This window comes from Sus scrofa, chromosome 6, assembly GCF_000003025.6.
Source record: "Sus scrofa isolate TJ Tabasco breed Duroc chromosome 6, Sscrofa11.1, whole genome shotgun sequence".
Lineage (NCBI taxonomy): Eukaryota > Metazoa > Chordata > Mammalia > Artiodactyla > Suidae > Sus > Sus scrofa.
In genome coordinates, this window is record NC_010448.4 from 149674097 (window position 1) to 149694043 (window position 19947).

Sequence of the window (19947 nt, forward strand, 5' to 3'; positions counted from 1 at the left end):
ACAAGAGACAAAAAAGGAACCTGCATAATCATGAAGGGATCAACCCAAGATATAACTACTGTAAATATGTAAGCACACAACATAGGAGCACCTAAATACATAAAGTAAATATTAACAGATAGGAAAAAACTGACAATAACAAAATAATAGCAGGAGACTTTAACACCCTACTTATATCAATTGAAAATCACCCAGACAAAAAAAAAATCAATAAGGAAACAGATTTAAATGACACATTAAAACAAACAGACTTAATAGATGATCTACAAAATATCCCATTCAAAAACAAATACATATTCTTTACAAGTGCACATGGAAGTTCTCCATGATATATCACATGCTCAGCCACAAAAGAGTATTAGTAAATTTAAGAAAATCCAAATTATATAAAGAATCTTTTCTAACCAGAATTCTATGAGACTAGAAATCAACTATAAGAAAAATACTGCAAAAAAGCCCACAAACATGTGAAGTCTAAACAATATGCTAGTAAACAACCAATGGATCACTGAAGAAATCAAAAGTTTCCTGGAGACAAGTGAAAACAAAAACACAATGATCCAAAATCCAAAGGACACTGCAAAAACCTACAGTAAAAGGAAAATTTACAGCAATAAAAGCTTACTTCAGAAAACATAAAAAGTCTGAAATAAACAAGCTAACCTTACAGCTAAAAGAACTAGAAAAAGAACAAAACCCAAAGTTAATAGGAGATATAGTAAGACCTGAGTAGAAACAAATGAAACAGAGACTAAACAAACAAAAGTCAATGAAATTAAGAGCTCATTCTTTGAAAAGATAAGCAAAATTGATAAACCTTTATTTAGCCAGACTCATCAAGAAAAAAAGAGAAAGGGTCTAAATCAAATCAATAAATTCAGAAATGGGGAGTTCCCGTCGTGGCGCAGTGGTTAATGAATCTGACTAGGAACCATGAGGTTGCGAGTTCGGTCCCTGCCCTTGCTCAGTGGGTTAACGATCCGGTGTTGCCGTGAGCTATGGTGTAGGTTGCAGACGCGGCTCGGATCCTGTGTTGCTATGGCTGTGGCGTAGGCCGGTGGCTACAGCTCCAATTCGACCCCTAGCCTGGGAACCTCCATGTGCTGCGAGAGCGGCCCAAGAAATGGCAAAAAGACAAAAATAAATAAATAAATAAATAATAAATTCAGAAATGAAGAAGAAGCTACAAATGACACAACAGCAATACAAAGGATCATAAGAGAGTGATACATCAATAAAATGGACAACAGAGTGGAAATGGACAAATTCCTAGAAATGTACAACCACTCAAGACCAGACCAGGAAGCAACAGAAAATATGAATAGACCAATTACCAGTTGTGAAACTGAATCAGTAATGAAAACACTCCCAACAAACAAAAGTCTAAGACCAGATGGCTTCAAGGTCAATTCAACCAAATAATTAGAGAATAGTTAATACTTATTCTTCTCAACCAACCTAAAAAACTGCAGAGGAAGGGATGCTTCTGGACTCAGAAGCAAAGATATCACAAAATTACAGGCCAGGATCACTGCTGAACATATAAACAAAAATCCTCAACAAAATATTAGTAAATTGAATTCAATGATAAATTAAAAGGATCATACACCATGATCAAGAGGGATTTATCTCAGGGATACAAGGATGTTTCAAAATCTGCAAATCAATGTGATATACCACATTAACAAATTGAAGGATAAAAATCATATGATCATCTCAAAAGATGCAGAAAAAGCTTTTGACTAACTTCAACATCCATTTGTGACAAAAATTCTCAACAGAGCATAGACAGAATGTACCTCAAAATAGTAATGGCCACATATAATAGGCTCACATTATTCTCAACAGCAAAAAGCTGAAAGCATTTCCTTTGAAATCAGAAACAAGACAAGGATGCCCTCTCACTACTTTTATTTAATATAGTATTGGACGTCCTAGCCACAGCAACCAGACAAGGAAAATAAATAAAAGGAATCTAAGTTGGAAAAGAAGAAGTAAAACTGTCACTGTCTGCAGATGATATGATATTATACATAGAAAATCCTAAACATGCTACCAAAAAGTTACTAGAACTCATCAATGAACTCTGTAAAGTTACAGGATACAAAATTAATATACAGAAATCTGTTGCATTTCTACATACTAACAACAAACTATCAGAAAGAGAAATAAATGAAATAATCCCATTTACAATCACATCAAAAATAAATCTAACTAAGAGGGTAAAAGACTTGTACTTGGAAAAGTGTAAGATACTGATGAAAGAAATTAAAGATGACACAACAGAGGGAAAGATAAATCACATTCATGGATTTGAAGAATTAATACTATTAGAATAACCATACTACCCAAAAGAATCTACAGATTCAAAGCAATCCCTATCAAAATACCAATGGCATTTTTCACAGAACTAAAACAAATAATTCTAAAATGTTTATGGAAGCACAGAAGACCCTGAATAGCCAAAACAATCTTGAGAAAGAACAAAGCTGGATGTATCACATGCCCTAATTTCAAACTATTCTACAACACTACAATTACAAAACAGCATGGTACTGGCACAAAAACAGACACATAGATCAATGGAACAAAATAGAGAGCCCAGAAATAAATATGCACTTATATGGGCAATTAATTTATGATAAAGAAGGCAAGAATGTACAATGGGGAAAAGACAGCCTTTTCAATAAATGGTGATAGGAAAACTGGGCAACCACATGCAAAAGAATCAAACTGAACCACTTTCTCACACCATGAACAAATATAAATTCAAAATGAATTAAAGACATATATATGACCTGAAGCCATAAACTTAGAAGAACACATAGGCAGTAAGTCTTTGACATTGGTCTTAGTGATTTTTTTTTGGCTATGTCTCCTAAAAGCAAAAATAAACAAGCTGGACTAAATCAAAGAGAAAAGCTTTTGCACAACATAGAAAACTATCAACAAAACAAAAAGACCAGATGCTGAATAGAAGAAGATATCTGCAAACAATATATCCAATAAAGGGTTAATATCCAAATTACACAAAGAATTCATACAACTCAATATCAAAGACCAAATGGCCCAATTAAAAAATGGGCAGAGGATTTGTATAGACATTTTTCCAGAAAAGACATACAGATGACCAACAGGCACAAAAAGATGCTCAACGACACTAGTCATCAAGAAAATGCAAATGCAAATCACAATATCATCTCATACCTGTCACAATGTCTATTATCAAAAAGCCAACAAATAACAAGTGTTGGTGAGGATGTGAAGAAAAAGGAACACTTGAGCTCTGTTGGTGGAAATGTAAACTGGTGCAGCCAGTATGGAAAACAATATAGAGATGCCTCAAAAATTAAAAATAGAACTATCATTTGATCCAGCAATTCCACTCCTGAATATTTCTCCAGAGGAAAAAAACACTAATTAGAAAAGATATATGCACTCCTATGTTCACTGCAGGATTATTTACAGTAGACAAGATATGGAACAACCTCTGTGCCATCAATAGATGAATGGGTAAAGAAGATGTAGAGTATATGCATGTACACACACAGATAAATACAAACACACACACACACAGAGGAATATTATTCAGCCATGGAAAGGAATGAATTTTTGCCATGTGCAACAATATGGATAGACTTAAAGGGTATTATACTAAGTGCAATAAGTCAGACAGAAAAAGATAAATACTGTAATTTTTCACTTATATTTAGAATCTAAAAGGCAAACAAATGAACAAACAACAAAATATAAGCAGCATGACTGATACAGAGACAAATAGATGGTTGCCAGAGGGGAATGAAGAGAGGAAAGAAATAGGTGAGGGAGAGTAAGAGGTACAAACTTGGGTTTGCAAAATAAGTAAGTCATTGGTATGAAATGCATGATGTGGGAAATACAGTCAATAACAATATCTTTTTATGGTGACATAATTAGACTTATTATAGTGTTCCTTTTGAAATGTATGGAAATATAAAATCATTATGTTGTATAACAAGAACATAGTGTTGTAGGACAATTACAGTCAATAACAATATCTTTTTATGGTGACATAATTAGACTTACTGTGGTGATCCTTTTGAAATGTATGGAAATATAAAATCATTATGTTGTGTAACAAGAACATAGTGTTGTAGGCCAATTACACTTCAAAAACAAACTCAAAGAAAAAGAGATCAGATTTGTGGTTATCAGAGGCAAGGGGTGAGGCAAGGGGAAACCAGATGAAGATAGATTAAAACTTCTAGTTACAAGATAAGAACAAGAGACATAGTGTACAACATAATAAATATAATTACATTGCTGTATGTTATATATGAACATTGTTGAGAATAAATCCTGAGTTCCCATCACAAGAAAAAAATTTTCCATTTAATTTTGCATCGTGAGATGATGAATATTCACCAAGCTTACTGTGAAAATCATTTCATGATGTATGTAATTCACATCATTATGCCATACATCTTAAACTTATAGAGTGCTATGTCAATTATATCTCAATAAAACTGGAAGAAAAACAACAATGTATAAAAGGAATCATACAACACAACCAAGTGGGATTTAGCCCAGGTATGCAAGGTTGGTTTACCATTCAAAAATCAATTAAAGTAATACATCATATCAACAAGCTAATGAAGAAAAATCACATGATCATATAAATAGATACAGAACATAACAAAATCCAATACCCATTCATAAAAATTCTCAACACACTAGGAACAGAGGGAAACTTCTTCAGCTTAATAAAGAACATCTTCAAAAAACCTACAGCTAACATCATACTTAATGTTGTGAAACTATAGGCTTTCTTGCTAGGATCAAGAACAAGGCAAGTATGTCCCCTCTCACTACTGTTTTTCAACATTGTATATGAAGTCATAGTTAATGCAATAAGACAAGAAAAGGATATAAAAGGCCTGCAGATTAGGAAGACATAAAACTATCTTTCTTCGTAAATGACATGACTGTCCATGGAGAAAATTTTAAAGAATCAACAACAAGAACAAAACTCCTGGAATTGATAAGCAAGGTTGCAGGATATAAGGTTAATGCACAGAAGTTAATCACTGTCTTATACACCAGCAATGAACAAGTGAAAATAGGAATTAAAAACATATTACCATTTATATTAAGTGAAAAATGTTAAATATTTAGGTATAAATCAAATAAAATACATACAAGATCTATATGAGGAAAACTACAAAACTCAGAGATATCAAGGAAGAACTAAATAAATGGAGAGATAATCATGGGTAGGAAGACTAAAATGATTCATAGATTCAATGCAATCTAATCAAAATCCCAGCTAGTTATTTTGTGGACACTGACAAATTGATTCTAAATTTTATATGGTGTCAGCCAGCGGCTACAGCTCCAATTGGATGCTTAGCCTGGGAACCTCCATATGTCGCAGGTGGAGCCCTAGAAAGACAAAAGACAAAAAATAAATGAATGAATAAATAAATAAATAAATTTTATGTTGAAGAGTGCCCACTGTAGCACAATGGGACCAGCAGCATCTCTGGAGCACTGGGACCCAGGTTCAATCCCCAGCCCAACACAGTGGGTTAAGGACCTGGCATTGCGCAGCTGCAGCATTTGTCAGAATTGCAGCTCGGATCTGACCCCTGGCCTGGAAACTCCATATGCCCACTGGGCAGTCAAAAAATTTTTAATTTTTTTAAAAGATAAAGTTTATGTAGAGAAGCAAAAGTCAGAAAATAGCCAACACTATATTGAAGAACAAAATTAGAAAACTGACACTCCCCAACCCCAACACTTATTATAAAGCTACAGTAATCACAACAGTGTGGTATTTCAAAAGAATACACAAAGTAGATCAATGAACGAGAAACAGAGTCACATATATATAGTCAACTGGGTCTTTGGCAAAGAGCAAAGGCAAAACAACACAGCAAAGACAGTCTTTCCAACAAATGATGCTGTAACAATTAGACATCCACATGCAAAACACTGAATCTTGACACAGATCATACACCCTTCACAAAAATTAACTCTAAATGAATTACATACCTAAATGTGAAAGGCAAAACTATTAAAGTCCTAGAAGATAACACAGAAGAAAACTTTAAGGACCTTGAGTATGGCAATAAATTTTTAGATAAGACACCAAAAGTACAGTCTCTGAAAGAAATAACTGGTAAGCTGGACTACATCAAAATTTAAAACTTCTGCTCTGCAAAAAATAAAGTCAAGAGAATGAAAAGGACGGGCCACAGGCTGGGAGAAAATATTTGCAAAAGACATATCTGATAAGGGGCTTTTATTCAAAATATACAACAAACTTTTAAAACTCGACAATAAGAAAACAAAGAACTCAATTTTAAAATGAGCCAAAGACCTTAACAGATCTTCACCAAAGAAGATCTACAAATGTAAGTAAGCATAAGAATATAAGCTCCACATCATATGTCATCAGAGAAATCAAATTAAAACAAAAATGAGGTACCACTGCACACCTATTATAATTACCAAAATTCAAAATACTGATACCAAAGGCTAGCAAGGACAGGTGCTCCCATTTACTACTGGTGGGAATGCAGCTACTTTGGAAGGTCGTTTGGCAGTTTCTTACAAAACTAAACATACTCTTATCATGTGATCCAGCAACTGTGCTCCTTGGTATTTACCCAAATGAAATGAAAATGTATACCCTCGCAAAAAATTGTATACAACTACTACAGCAGTTTTATTCATAATTGCCAAACTGGAAGTAACCAAGATATGCTTCAGTAAGTGAATGGATAATCTGTGGTACATCCAGACCATGGAATATTATTAAAAACTAAAAGAAATGAGCTACCAAGCCATTAAATAATGAGTAGGCAGAACATGGAGGATTTTTAGGACAGTGAAACTATTTCATACTATAACTATCTATACATGTCATTACACATTTTCCAAACCACAGAATGTACAACACCAAAAGTGAACCCTAATGTACACTACAGGCTCTGAATGACAGACATATCAAAGTTTCCTCAATTGTAACAAATGTACCACTCTGATGCAGGATTCTGATGGGGGGGAAGTTATGTGTGTTAGGGGGAGGAGGTATATGACTTTCTGCTCAATTTTGCTGTAGACTTAAAATTGCTCTTAAAGTTTATTAATTTTTGTAAGGAACTCTCCAGGGCACAGACTGAGGGAAAAAAAGAGAACAGCATAAATACAATACTTGCATCTTTATACATATGTATTTCATATGTATATATACTCACACACACATATAAAACAGTATCTACAAGTCCATAACATTAAAAGTGGAAATTTCTAAGAGATGCAATGTCATTTTTACTTTTTTTTTTTGTACTCCTCTTTATTAAACAGTTTACATTGAGGACCTTTTAAAATAATAACAAAATTACTGAAAAATAAATTGCTCAAATAAAAAACTTAATACACAAAATTACAAATGTGTCCAGGTTATGCTAAATTCTAATAAAACAATTGAAACTGCTCAACTAAGAAATCTACAGAAAAGATACTCTATTACAAAATTCTTAAATAGCCTATGAGAAAGATAAAAATGCTGAGACAAAGTGCTTTTTCCTTTTTAAGATAAACATTATTCTTGTGGTTCTTAAAGACATCAGATTCAGCTATTTAGTCACTTACAAAACTTAACTTCCTCAATATAATTCCCCAGAGCAGCTTCGGCTGAATAAAATGACTTGGACAATATCCCTTGTTAATTCATAATTTTTGTTATCCCTTAAAATACGTATGGTAAGGTTTGGAAAGAGGAAAAAGAATTAATACTTGAGTACATTCAGTTGACTAAAATATTTTCTTTAAATGAGTCAGTTACATTTCAGTACAGGGAATTTCGTTAACAACTACCTAGGATCTTTGTGTGCATCTTTGTGTGCTGACCTATTATCGTGGTGATCATTTTAAAACGTATAGAAGTACTTAATCACTATGTTGTGTAACAGGAACTAACATAGTGTTTAGATCAACTGTACTTCAAAAGCAAACAAACAAAAAAACTCATTGAAAAAGAGATCAGATTTGTGGTTACCAGAGGCAGTAAGGAGAGGGGAAACTGGATGAAGGTACAAATTTCCAGTTACAAGATAAATAAGTACTAGGGATATAATGAAAAACATGACACATATAATTAACAAGGCTGTATGTTATTTTTGAAAGTTGTTAAGAGTAAATCCTAGTTCTCATCACAAGAAAACAATTTTTTCTACAAAATTAAAGAATTCTGTATCTATGAGATGATGGATGTTCATTCAATGCACCGTGACAATCATTTCATGAAGCTATAGTGTATGTAAGTCAAATCATTATGCTGTACAACTTACACAGTGCTCTGTGTCAATTACATCTCAATAGAGCTAGAAGAAAATAACATATATTAATTAAAAATCCATGAATAAAATAATTTTTTTCTTTATATTTGTGTGAGGGAAACCAGAGAAAGGCAAAACAAACAGTACTTTGAGTTTAACTACAAATGAGGGGGAAAAAACACAAGTGAAAAAAACCATAATTCTGAACTGTCCTCACCCACAAATTCCCTTTTCAAAACCTCCCTTGATTAAAAAATAAATAAAAATAGAATTAAAATTCATTCAGCTATCAAATATAAAGTGAAGAGATGATTTACCCATTATCTAGTACATTGCAATCTCTTGTGATACCTAAAATACCTGATTCGACTGCCCCAGGGGAAAAAAAAAAAACAACATGCCAAAATTCTTGGTTATTTTATGCAGCGCTGTCAAAGCTTCAGTCTGGAAAACCAACCAAACAGCATTTTTCACAATTTCCAAATACTTTTCATAAGGGATCTGTGGTTTGTTTCTTAAAACTTTAGAAAAATTAGTAACCCTTTTTATCAAGTAGACTTTCTTTACTAACGCAAACCACAATAAATCTTACTATCCACCATTTCCATACTTCTGTTTGCTGTTTACATTCTGACAAGTCCATTTTTAATTTTAAAATGACAGCGGTAAAGGGGAGAAAACTCTTTATCTCAGTAAATATAGATAAAGCTACCAGATGAGGTTTATTCCTAAACTTTATTGTTAATGATTTGAAAAGTAGTATAAAGACTAAGCAAAGCTCTTTGGAAGACAGAGTTACATCTGATATGAAAATCATCGATTGAGACCCAAATGTCATTTTTAGAGAGTCACTTTTCTAACTATAACCAGGCATTTAGACAGCCAATAAATTATAAAATAATAAATGTAAAGGGTACTCAAATCAATGTCCTTGAAGGGCAGATGAAGGTAATCAGCCTCTCCCATATGGCAATAAATAGAATTTTTATCCACTGAGGATTTAAAGCCAAGTAAAAACTCCTGACAGAACTTTAGGAACTGATTCTACAGAATATATCTCAGTCACATAGGACAACCGATAAACACACTGCAGACTCCCAGGATTTGCGTATGCTTGGGCATCTTCCCCAAATGGTATTCTGCAGCAAAAGAAATATAGATATTGATTTAGAATTTTTGATGTGCTTTTAGCTATACCATCCAATAAAATGAACTGTGAGGAAGTTTTTCACCTACTGTAACCTTTTCTACCTGCTTGCATTTTTAGTAACAAATATTAATCCCTTGTCTGACCTTGAATGTCTCTCATATGCTGGTCTGTCATCTCTGCTCTCTAGTTTCTTCTCTCCATCTCAGTTCTCTGCTTACAGAAACATCAACTATTGTATCCATTTCTATTCCCTTTCTTTTCCTAGACTTGCCAATCTTCTACTCTTGCGCACTGAATTTCTAGTCTAAAACTGTTCAGTTTATAAACTCAGCATGCTTAATATTTTAAAATGACAAATATAAAGAAAGGGAGCACACTGGTAATGTTTATTTGGATTGTCCTCTTTCACAGCTAAGGGCTAGGCAACATAGATGGCAATAAGAGATAAAGATAAAAAGACTGAGAAAAGGAACAAGCAACGTAATTAAGAGCAGGACATGCATATCCAGAAACTAGCTTAATTTAGCAGTTTTGCCTCTAGGATACATCATATAAACATTCTTAGAACTTATCAGGGTTGCATCCTCCAGTTAAAGATAGTAAATCAATGCACAGCTACTTTATAATGATGATATAGATAAAATGTACTACTTAGGTGTTCTTCTCTTAAATCTAAAATGAAACATATGGAAAAGTACTAAACAGACATTCATTTCCCCTCATATACAACTTGTATTAAGTTCCTATCAGCAAAAATCTCCACCTGTGCAGCACGATTGTATGTTCAGACCGTAAAGTCGTCACTATAACCAACCAAATGGTTGAAGACTCTGGTAAGAACTAATGTTATCTGGACTGTCTTAAGCATTCCATGATCTTATCACTAAGAAAAACATAATACTGGCTACGGTTTGATAAATAAATTTTAATTATGTTAGTACCTTAGTAACCTCTGATGATTGATAAATAAATTTTAATTATGTTAGTACCTTAGTAACCTCTGATGAGTCCCATAAAACTATGAATGTTTGCAGCCTCCATATTTTAAAGAGCAAATTTGCAAGCTATTAAATACACAGTCTACATATAAGAAATAACATACTGGGTCAAATCATTTAATCAACAAAATAAACTTAAACCTCTCCAAGAAGTGAAGGATGTCAGAATCTTAGGATTTTAAGGGAACTTAAAAGCATCAAGTAACTCGTAAAAAGTAATATTCATATTTTTTGACCATTTTCTTACACAATACATGCCAATCTACCAGTAATCTCTCCTAACCTGCAATCTCTGGGTGGGGAGGGGCAACGAAAGAAAATGTGTACATTTACAAACAAAACCAAAAATCACTCCAATCCCTAGGAATCTGATCTGCTCTCTGGTTCAGACTCACTAATTGTTTATCAGATTCATCTACACATACAGCAGCAAGATTTCCTTCACAACATCCTTGCCACGTGCATTCACCCAGCATCTGAAAGAACACTTCCAGAACAGGAAGTGCTCAGTGCTGAACAAGCTTTGTAGTGAGCTGATAATATTTTTAAACTATTTTTTCTCTAATTACATAACTGTTCTAAAGTATCCATATAACTAGACAATATCAGCTTTTTTTTTTTTGCCATACCCACAGCATATGGAAGTTCCTGGGCCAGGGATCATATCCAAGCCACAACAGGGACCTCAGCTGCTGCAGCGACAGTGCTGACTCCTTGACCCACTGTGCCACAAGAGAACTCTGATGTCAGCTAATTTTAAATATCTAAACTTGCTGAAAGACTTACAGAACCACAAGTCTGTATCTTTATAATTTTCATTAACTGGTCCTTGCTATGTTCCCTGAAATCAATCCCTCTTCCATTTCAGAGCCCATCAGATACTTAAAGATATACCTACTGCTCCTCACCCCACCCCATCATCTCTTGTCCATATTAAATATTCTTATTTCTTCAGTCAGAAGATTGTTATATGAGTAGTAATGAGCACCTCAATCAGGATGCTGGTAAGGGGGTAAGGAATAAAGAGGTAAGGAATAAGCTGAGATGACAGAACTAGCAACATTTTATAAATACATGAAGGTTTATATGCCTACATGAAGGAGAGAGATTAAAGTGACTGCGATTTGAGATCTGATGTCTAAGTGGATAATGATACCATTAACAGAAAAGGGGAACCCAAAAAGAAAAGGCTAGGGAAGATAGGGAATTCAGTTTGAGACTCAGTGATTTTGAGGTTTGTAACAAGTACGTACAAATGAGATCTTTTCCACATCCCATTCCACTAGATACGTCTGTCAAGAAAAAGGTGTATTGATATTATTGGATTAGTAATGATATATCAGTTAAACACAAAGTGTCACGTTTACTCATTCAACAAGTGTTGGAGTGGTTACTTCTGTAAGGCACGATGGGAAATAGAATAAGCCGTGAAACCCAGGTCCTGTCCCCATTAAACTTGCATTCTAATCAGCAGGATGATTATAACCAACCAGAACTCAGGACTGATTGTACTCATGCCTCACAATAGAAATATAAAGTGCTATATTTATTAAGAGAAATATTCTTCCCTTTCCAATGAGAATATTCACACATGAAAAAGATCACAGGTCATAACAGGCATTCTTCAAATACCAAGAACAAGAACAAACAAATAACATAAATCTGGAGTTTCTGTGATGGCACAGCAGTAACAAACCCAACTAGTATCCATGAGCATGTGGGTTCAATCCCAGGCCTCGCTTAGTGGGTTAAGGATCTGTCATTGCCGTGAGCTGTGGTGCAGGCAGGCAACTGCAGCTCTGATTCGACCCCTAGCCTGGGAACTTCCATATGCCACAAGTGCGGCCCTAAAGTGCAAAAAATTAAAAAAATTTTTTAAATAACATAAATCTTTCTGAGTATAAATACAGGAAAACACTAGCCATGTTTTGTTAGGAATGAGTTAAACTACCCTGAACAATTATGTCTATTGTTAAAGATTAATGCTTGAATTGTATCATTAGTCAAAAGACCATTGTTTAAAATGTTGACAGATACAATTGTTTTGGCTTACAAATGGAATTGTTTGATGTCATTTTTCTCATCACTTCTAATTTTCAATAATAAAAAATTACAACAATTTGAAAATAGAACTACAAGTTTAAAGCCTTATAAAATAAAAACTGCATATTATCTGATATAACTGTTCTAGAGTTTCCTATTACTATATATTATGATAAAGTTTTAAATTGCTATGTCTACTTTAGTAGTTTTATAGATAACTGATTTTACAAAAAGAGTCTATTAAAAAGGAGTTTAGTAGGAACTTAATGATATTTTAAATTGATAACATAACCACAGAAAAAATAATTCAAATAACTCTGAACACCTACTTTGACTATGTATCTTTAGTGAAATATATTCTAAGGACATAAAGTGGCAAAGAAATCTTTACTTAATAAATCTGTTATAGGAGGGAGTATCAGTATGGCAATTCCAAAACTATCATATGTGCACTGATTTTAGAAACCACCTCACTATAATAATAATAATAATAATAATAATAATAAACAAACTCTGTACCAGGAATTTTGTTAACCTATGTACACATACCATCTCACTTAAATCCTCACAACTCTATAAGGGAGTTGTAATATTATTATCCTCAATTTATGGATTAAAAAAATAAGAAAGGTTTGGGAAGACTAAACAACTTCTGCAAGATCATACTGTTAATGCGTAGCAAAACACACCCTGAAATCAGGCAATCTGACTCCAAGCCCAAACTTTTTGCTCTTGTACATTCTACTGCTTTAGTATGAAACGCAAACTTTAAATAAACTGACTGTACTGATTCAATAGCTATCAAAAATTACACAAAGGAATCATTCCAGGAAAAATCAAATCATGTCTTTTTTCCCAAATACGCATTTATATTTACATACATCAACTGAATGAAGCTAGAATTTATCCAGATGCCCAATTTACAGCCAAATCCCAAGTGAAAACAAAGATGATACATAGTTGTATTACTCAGTTACCTATTCTTATACACAGTTGAAGGTGTCATTTATCCAAATGCCTTCATCTAGAACTTTATCCCTGCCCGCTCAAAAAAACACTTAAAAAACTTATTTCAGATACACCACTCTTCAAATATACTTAACAGAAATGATGACATAAAAGGAAAAAAAGAATAATTAAGACATTAATCTTGAACACTAATGCCACCATAAAAAATATCAAAAAACAAAGCATGTACCCCCAAACCTGGTCATCTTACAATGTTCCCTGTATCGCAATTCATCCAGTTACATAAGCCAAAAAGCTAGCAGTAGCCAGGGCCCCCTTCTTTCCTTCATTCCTCACACCCAACTCATCACCCAGCTCCACCTCCTAAACATCTCTAAAAATCCATCCACTTTTGGAGTTCACGTTCTGGCTCAGCTGTAATGAACTCAAGTAGCAACCATAAGGACGTGGGTTCGACCCCTGGTCTCTCTCAGTGGGTTAAGGATCCAGTGTTGTCGTGAGCTGGGGTATAGGTCGCAGACATGGCTCAGATCCTCTGTTGCCATAGCCTGGCATAGGCTGGCAGCTGTAACTCCGATTTGACCCCTAGCCTGGGAACTTCCATATGCCACAGGTGTGGCCCTAAAATGCAAAAATCTGTCCACTTTTATCACCCTCAACACCACCTTGTCCAAGATGTTATCATCTCTCATCTAGCCTCTCCCTAGCCACACTCTTAACTCCTTTGTAAAGTTTTTCTTCTATATAGCATCAAGTCCTTTTCCACAGAACTTACAATAGTTGTAACTTGCAGTTTCTTTGTTGGAGTATTTGATTTATGCCTGCCTCCCCTCATAAGTTCTATGAGGGCAGAGACAGTATTTATTCACCACAATATCAATGTGTCCTAGAAGAGTGCCTAGTAAATAAATAAATGCTACATGACTGAATGCATGTCAAAGATTACAAACTTATTTATCAGTAGTCTAAAAAAAAATCAGCAGTTATAAGATTCACCAACCATCATAAGGAGGTTCTCATTTCATCACTTCTAGATCACACATTTTTACATTTTTAACTCTGAAACTGAATACATCTTACAGTTGACAATATTTGTATATTCAGTTGGCAATATTTGTTTACCAGTTCATAAAATAATGGTGCATCTTGGAATAAAATTTTAAAAACCCTCATAATTTGATGAAATAGGTAAATCTGCAACATACCTGGTCAACTCAGTTCAAACCTACTACTCTGGCTTCCCTTCTCCTTTGGCCACCACACAATATTCAATAATTAACAGTGCCTATTAATTCCTTCACCACCTGCAATCAAATTCATCCCTTTCTTTAAACCCCACAATAATAACGCCAGATCTAATTCCTCACTGTTCAGTGTCTGAGCTCTTGCCAAAGCCTCATTCATTTAAACTTTGTTTCGAATCCAACCAACACTGTGCACCTATGCAAAAAGCTGAAGATACAAAGCAATCCAATTACCTGTTACTCTCACTAATCTCTCTCCTACAATTTATAATTTTCTCATTTGATGCCTCAAAATGGAATTACTTTCCTCCCAATTTCTACCTATGAAATTCCCACTCACTACTTTAGTTCTAGATCAAATCTCATCATCTTCATGAAATCTTCCCTCGTTAAATCTCTCTTTTCAACCTTAACTTTCTAAAACACATAAAGTCTATAATACCTTTCTAAAACACATAAAGTGTATAGATATTGGTATATCTATACACTTTCTGCTTCTTTTTTTTTTTTTTAATCTTTTTTTTGTCTTTCTAGGGCCACACCCACAGCATATGGAGGTTTCCAGGCTAGGGGTCCAATAGGAGCTGAAGCCACTGGCCTACGCCACAGCCACAGCCACGCCAGATCCTTAACGCACTGAGCAAGGCCAGGGGTTGAACCCGCAACCTCATGGTTCCTAGTCGGATTCGTTTCCGCTGCACCACGACGGGAACTCCCTACTTGATGCTTCTTGAAGGCAAGATCTATGTGTCATATTCTGAGAGAGTGTAAGCTCTCTAAGAGCAGGAACTTTAATCTCTTTTGTACACTGTTATATTCCCAGCAACTAGAAGAGTATCTGGTACATAATAGCTGCTTAGCAAATATTTATTGAATTAATGTTCTCTATATATTCCAGGCAGAGAACAAATCTTTGCAGCTGCAATAAGTGGTAAGAGTCAAAAGGAAGTGGACTAAATGACTTGAATTCTTTGAGTTTCGGTTTCTTCACCTGCTAAATATAAATAATATTCAATAGCTCACTAAGTTTTATAATGATATAATGCAATAATGCTCTAAAGATCTGTCACAGGAAGTTCCCTTGTGGCACAGCTGGTTAAGGATCCAGCATTGCTGCAGCTGTAGCATAGGCGGCAACTGCAGTGTAGGTTCATTCCCTGGCCCAGGAACTTCGACATGTCAGGCAGGAGGCAAAAACAAAATCAAAAACAAAACACACCTGGTACCGAGCTGAGGACAAGAGGATGCTCTCAATAAATATTTTGATGACATTGTGACAGTAGTGAAATAGTAAGAAGCACTGAATATATGCCTTCTAAATGAATAAAATTTCAGGAAAAATATGAAAAGTTTGAGTAATATCTAGTCTTATCATTTATCCAGTAAGGAACCTCATGAGTGAATTAATTCTGAAATATTATACATTTAGCCCCAATCTTAAGCATGGCTGGAACCATTTCTGACTCATTAGGATAACCCCAATTAGACGGGTATGAGTATTAATATTTGTATTATACTGACACATAGGGATTATATTTGACTTCTAAAGAATAATTTTACTATTAGAATTTCTACAGTGCAACACTTAGAATAGAAGAAAGCTTCAAAGTTATTTAAGTTACATGGTCCCCAGAAAGGCAGGAAGTACAAAAATGTCTGTCTACACATTACTGAATAGTGTACCATGCTGTTTTACCAGATCTATCAAATATATAGAAATAGCTCATCAATAGTCACAAAAAATAAACTTTTTGATATACCTGTATTCTATTTTACAGAAAAAAAGAACATCAGTTAAGTGGTTTTTTAAACTATTTTTACTAAACTATAAAATTCCTTCTATTGGTTATTTTTTAACATTAAACAGTTCCCAAAATTTTACAGTGAAAGAATTGATAATTAATTCAATATAGCATCAGATTACTGGACTAATTAGAAACTCTTCCTCGTTCAGGGAAGACACTTTATTATTTTGCAAATTGGTATATACATAGACTTTACCTTCCAAAGCTTTTTCAATCCCTTTGGGTAATTTCAATGACTCACTAATTACAAATCATAAACAAGGGAGGAAAGGCATTCCCTTGTGTCTATCTATTAACTGATACAAAAATCATTGCACAAACCTCCACTGGGGACATATGCCTGAAGTAGGAAAAAAGAAAAAAAAAATCTCAGTTAAGATACGAAGAGCTGTAGGAGGAGGTATTCTCCACTAACGCAGGGTAGCAGCGAACCCCCTGCGAGAAAATAATCAATACAAAACGAAAATGTAAGCCAAAGAAATCTTAAGAAATATAAACTCAGTAAGTAGAGTCACGCTTAGCTAATCATTGGCGATCACTCTCCCATTCATCAGTTATCCTAAGAACGCAGATGAACCTCCAACCTAAAAAGCCCTTACATGTAGATAGAGGTGGAAGCGCTCAGGCTAAAAACCAAATAAAGTGACTGAACGTTAAGGTCTGGATGGAAAAGCATTTAGATATTCAGGCAAGTGTTATCAGAGTATGAATTAGTAAGAAGGGCCAAAAAAGGGATAAAGGAGTTAGGAATGAGAACACTGAGATCTTGAGCGTCTAATTTGTTTTCTTTCTTTTCTTTTAGATGGAGAGAAATAGGGAAGAAGTTAAATGGATGAGCTTAGGAGACAAGAGATCGTGCCTGAAACAAGAAAGAAAAGCTTCCAAAGAGAGGGCAACAGCTGCCCACAGGAAGGCTTAAGGTTTGTCAGTTCTGGATCTCAGGAAGAGTGAGGAGTCAGAAAACAAATGACACTAGACAGGAGCAGATGAGGGAGGCGCCAAATTCTGAAAGCCTACACGGTCTGCCACAGGGTCTCCAGTGAGTGCAAGGCCCCCCAAGAAACCTGGTCATTCGGGGACCAGAGACACTAAGCCCCAACCTTCTCCTGACTCCGCTAGCCTCAAGTCGACCCCTCACCGAAAACAGAACTGGAGAAGTGTAAACAATGTGTAGGAGCCACCAACCCGGGAAATGTTCCAGCTCTAGCAGCAGCCGCCAGAAGAGCTGCCAGCAAAAACGCAGACACTCCAACCTCTGCGCCGCAGCCACAGGCACCTCGAGCTTCCCGGCCACCGTAGTAAGAGGAACGCCCCACCCCCTCCTTCAAACCCAGCAGGACAGCCACTTCCGGGGCACTCAAGCTTACAGACTGGCGACAGCAATAGCAGGCGTCACCAGGCCCCTGGTTCGTTTACTTTGTCCATCCTTTTTCGCCCCGTTCACTACGTCAGACCATAAATCACCAATATAGCAAGGACAGAACCAAAGTATCCGTCTCTAAGCGGTGCCCGTGATAGACAAACTGCGTTATGCCCACCATGAGTTCCTATTGAACTGGACTTCAACTCCCAGCAGGCCATGCAATACCACGCCCCTCCCGCGCGGGACTACAAGATCCAGCATGCCCTGCGCCTCTTATTCCTCACTCCGCCCCTGACACCCGAAAACTCAAAGTGCGATTGCGGAGAATTTGTTAAATCCGTTGGACTAATGTACTCTTTTCTACCAAGCCCCACTTTGATTAAAAAAAAAAAAAAAACGGTATTCCGTCTTATCCTTTTGTGAAGTTACTCATAAACCAAGCTACAGTTGGAACTGTAGGTAAATTCTTGTAAAACATTAAGGAATATGTATACTTATTTTCCACATTCAGATTATTTTCTAGAATTGAAACCCAGGACAGTCTGCAAAGGCTTCTTACGAAATGGAAATTTCCATCCTTCCTCATAAGCGGTTTTGAGAGAAATACAAATTATTGCAAAGTTTGATCCTGTTTTGTCTTTGCAGTACCACCGGATTGTACTGGAACAAGGCTGCTAGACATGCTTCTGAATTGCATAGGAAATTATAATAAAAACTGGAAGCAAAAAATTAACATTCTGCACTACTGGACTATGGAACCATGTGGGAAAGAAAATCTTTCAGAATGCAAAGTTGAAAAGTTCAAAATTAGATTTGAGGAGTTCCTGTCCTGGCTCAGTGGTTAACGAATCCGACTAGGAAGATGAGGTTGTGGGTTCGGTCCTTGGCCTTGCTCAGTGGGTTAGGGAGCCGGCGTTGCCGTGAGCTGTATGTAGTGTAGGTCATAGATGCGGCTCAGATCCTGCATAGCTGTAGCTCTGGCGTAGGCTGGCGGCTACAGCTCTGATTGGACCCCTAGCCTGGGAATCTCCATAGGCCGCGGGAGTGGCCCTAGAAAATGCAAAAAGACAAAAAAAAAAAAAAAAAAAAAAAAAAAAAAAAAAAACTAGATTTGAAAAGGTTCTGAATTTTTTATGTGTTTAATGGTTTGAATATTATTTTCTATTAATAATTTCTATTATTAGTCTGACAAAAACAGGTAACCACAACTATTTATTTTTGTTATATGATAGGGCAACCAAATAACCAATTACACAAAGCTGTAGCAAATGTAACATTTCTTTTCTTTTTTTTTTTTTTTTTTTTTTTTTTTTGTCTTTTGCCATTTCTAGAGCCGCTCCCGCGGCATATGGAAGTTCCCAGGCTAGGGGTCCAATCGGAGCTGTAGCCTCCAGCCTACGCCAGAGCCACAGTAACGAGGGATCCGAGCCGCGTCTGCAACCTACACCACAGCTCACGGCAACGCCGGATCGTTAACCCACTGAGCAAGGGCAGGGACCGAACCCGCAACCTCATGGGTTCCTAGTCGGATTCGTTGACCACTGCGCCACGACGGGAACTCCAAATGTAACATTTCTTAAAGTGAGCTCACAAAGTAAATCTGCTTGATGAAATAGCCAGTGGTTCCACATTTTAAAATACAGAACTCGTTGTGATTTCTTAGGACAAATAATACGCATTTAACAAGCTGTCTGAATACTTTTTTGTTACTTTCTTAAAGATTTGGATTATAAGAATGAATGTTTTTATATTTAATACTATACAGTAACAGGCCATGAGAAACAATGCTCCATTCTTTAACCTACATGGTAATTATGTAAAATAAAATTGTGTGTATACCACAAACATTGGTTTTCTACGGATTTGCAGCAAAACAAAATTTAATTGGTTAAAAAAAAAAACCGTAAAATACTTTCCATTTTTACAACTTCAGGTAGAAGTCACAGAGGGAAATTATATTCTGTAACCTTGGCAAGGCATCAGCTACAAACTGCTTTCCAACTCCAGTGTGCTAAATTATGCAGCACTAGCAAGTAAATATTTAAAATCTA

At 35.5% G+C, this 19947-nt stretch overlaps 1 protein-coding gene across 4 annotated transcripts in view; it reads right to left on the bottom strand.

Moving 5' to 3' along the window:
• Positions 1-17863, bottom strand: part of ATG4C (autophagy related 4C cysteine peptidase) — a 131642-nt gene extending 113779 nt beyond the window's left edge. For 2 of the 4 annotated variants that reach the window (XR_002344396.1, XR_002344397.1), the window contains exon 1: positions 17719-17863. The gene's annotated coding sequence lies outside the window, so the exon portion shown is untranslated. 4 annotated transcript variants of the gene reach the window in all.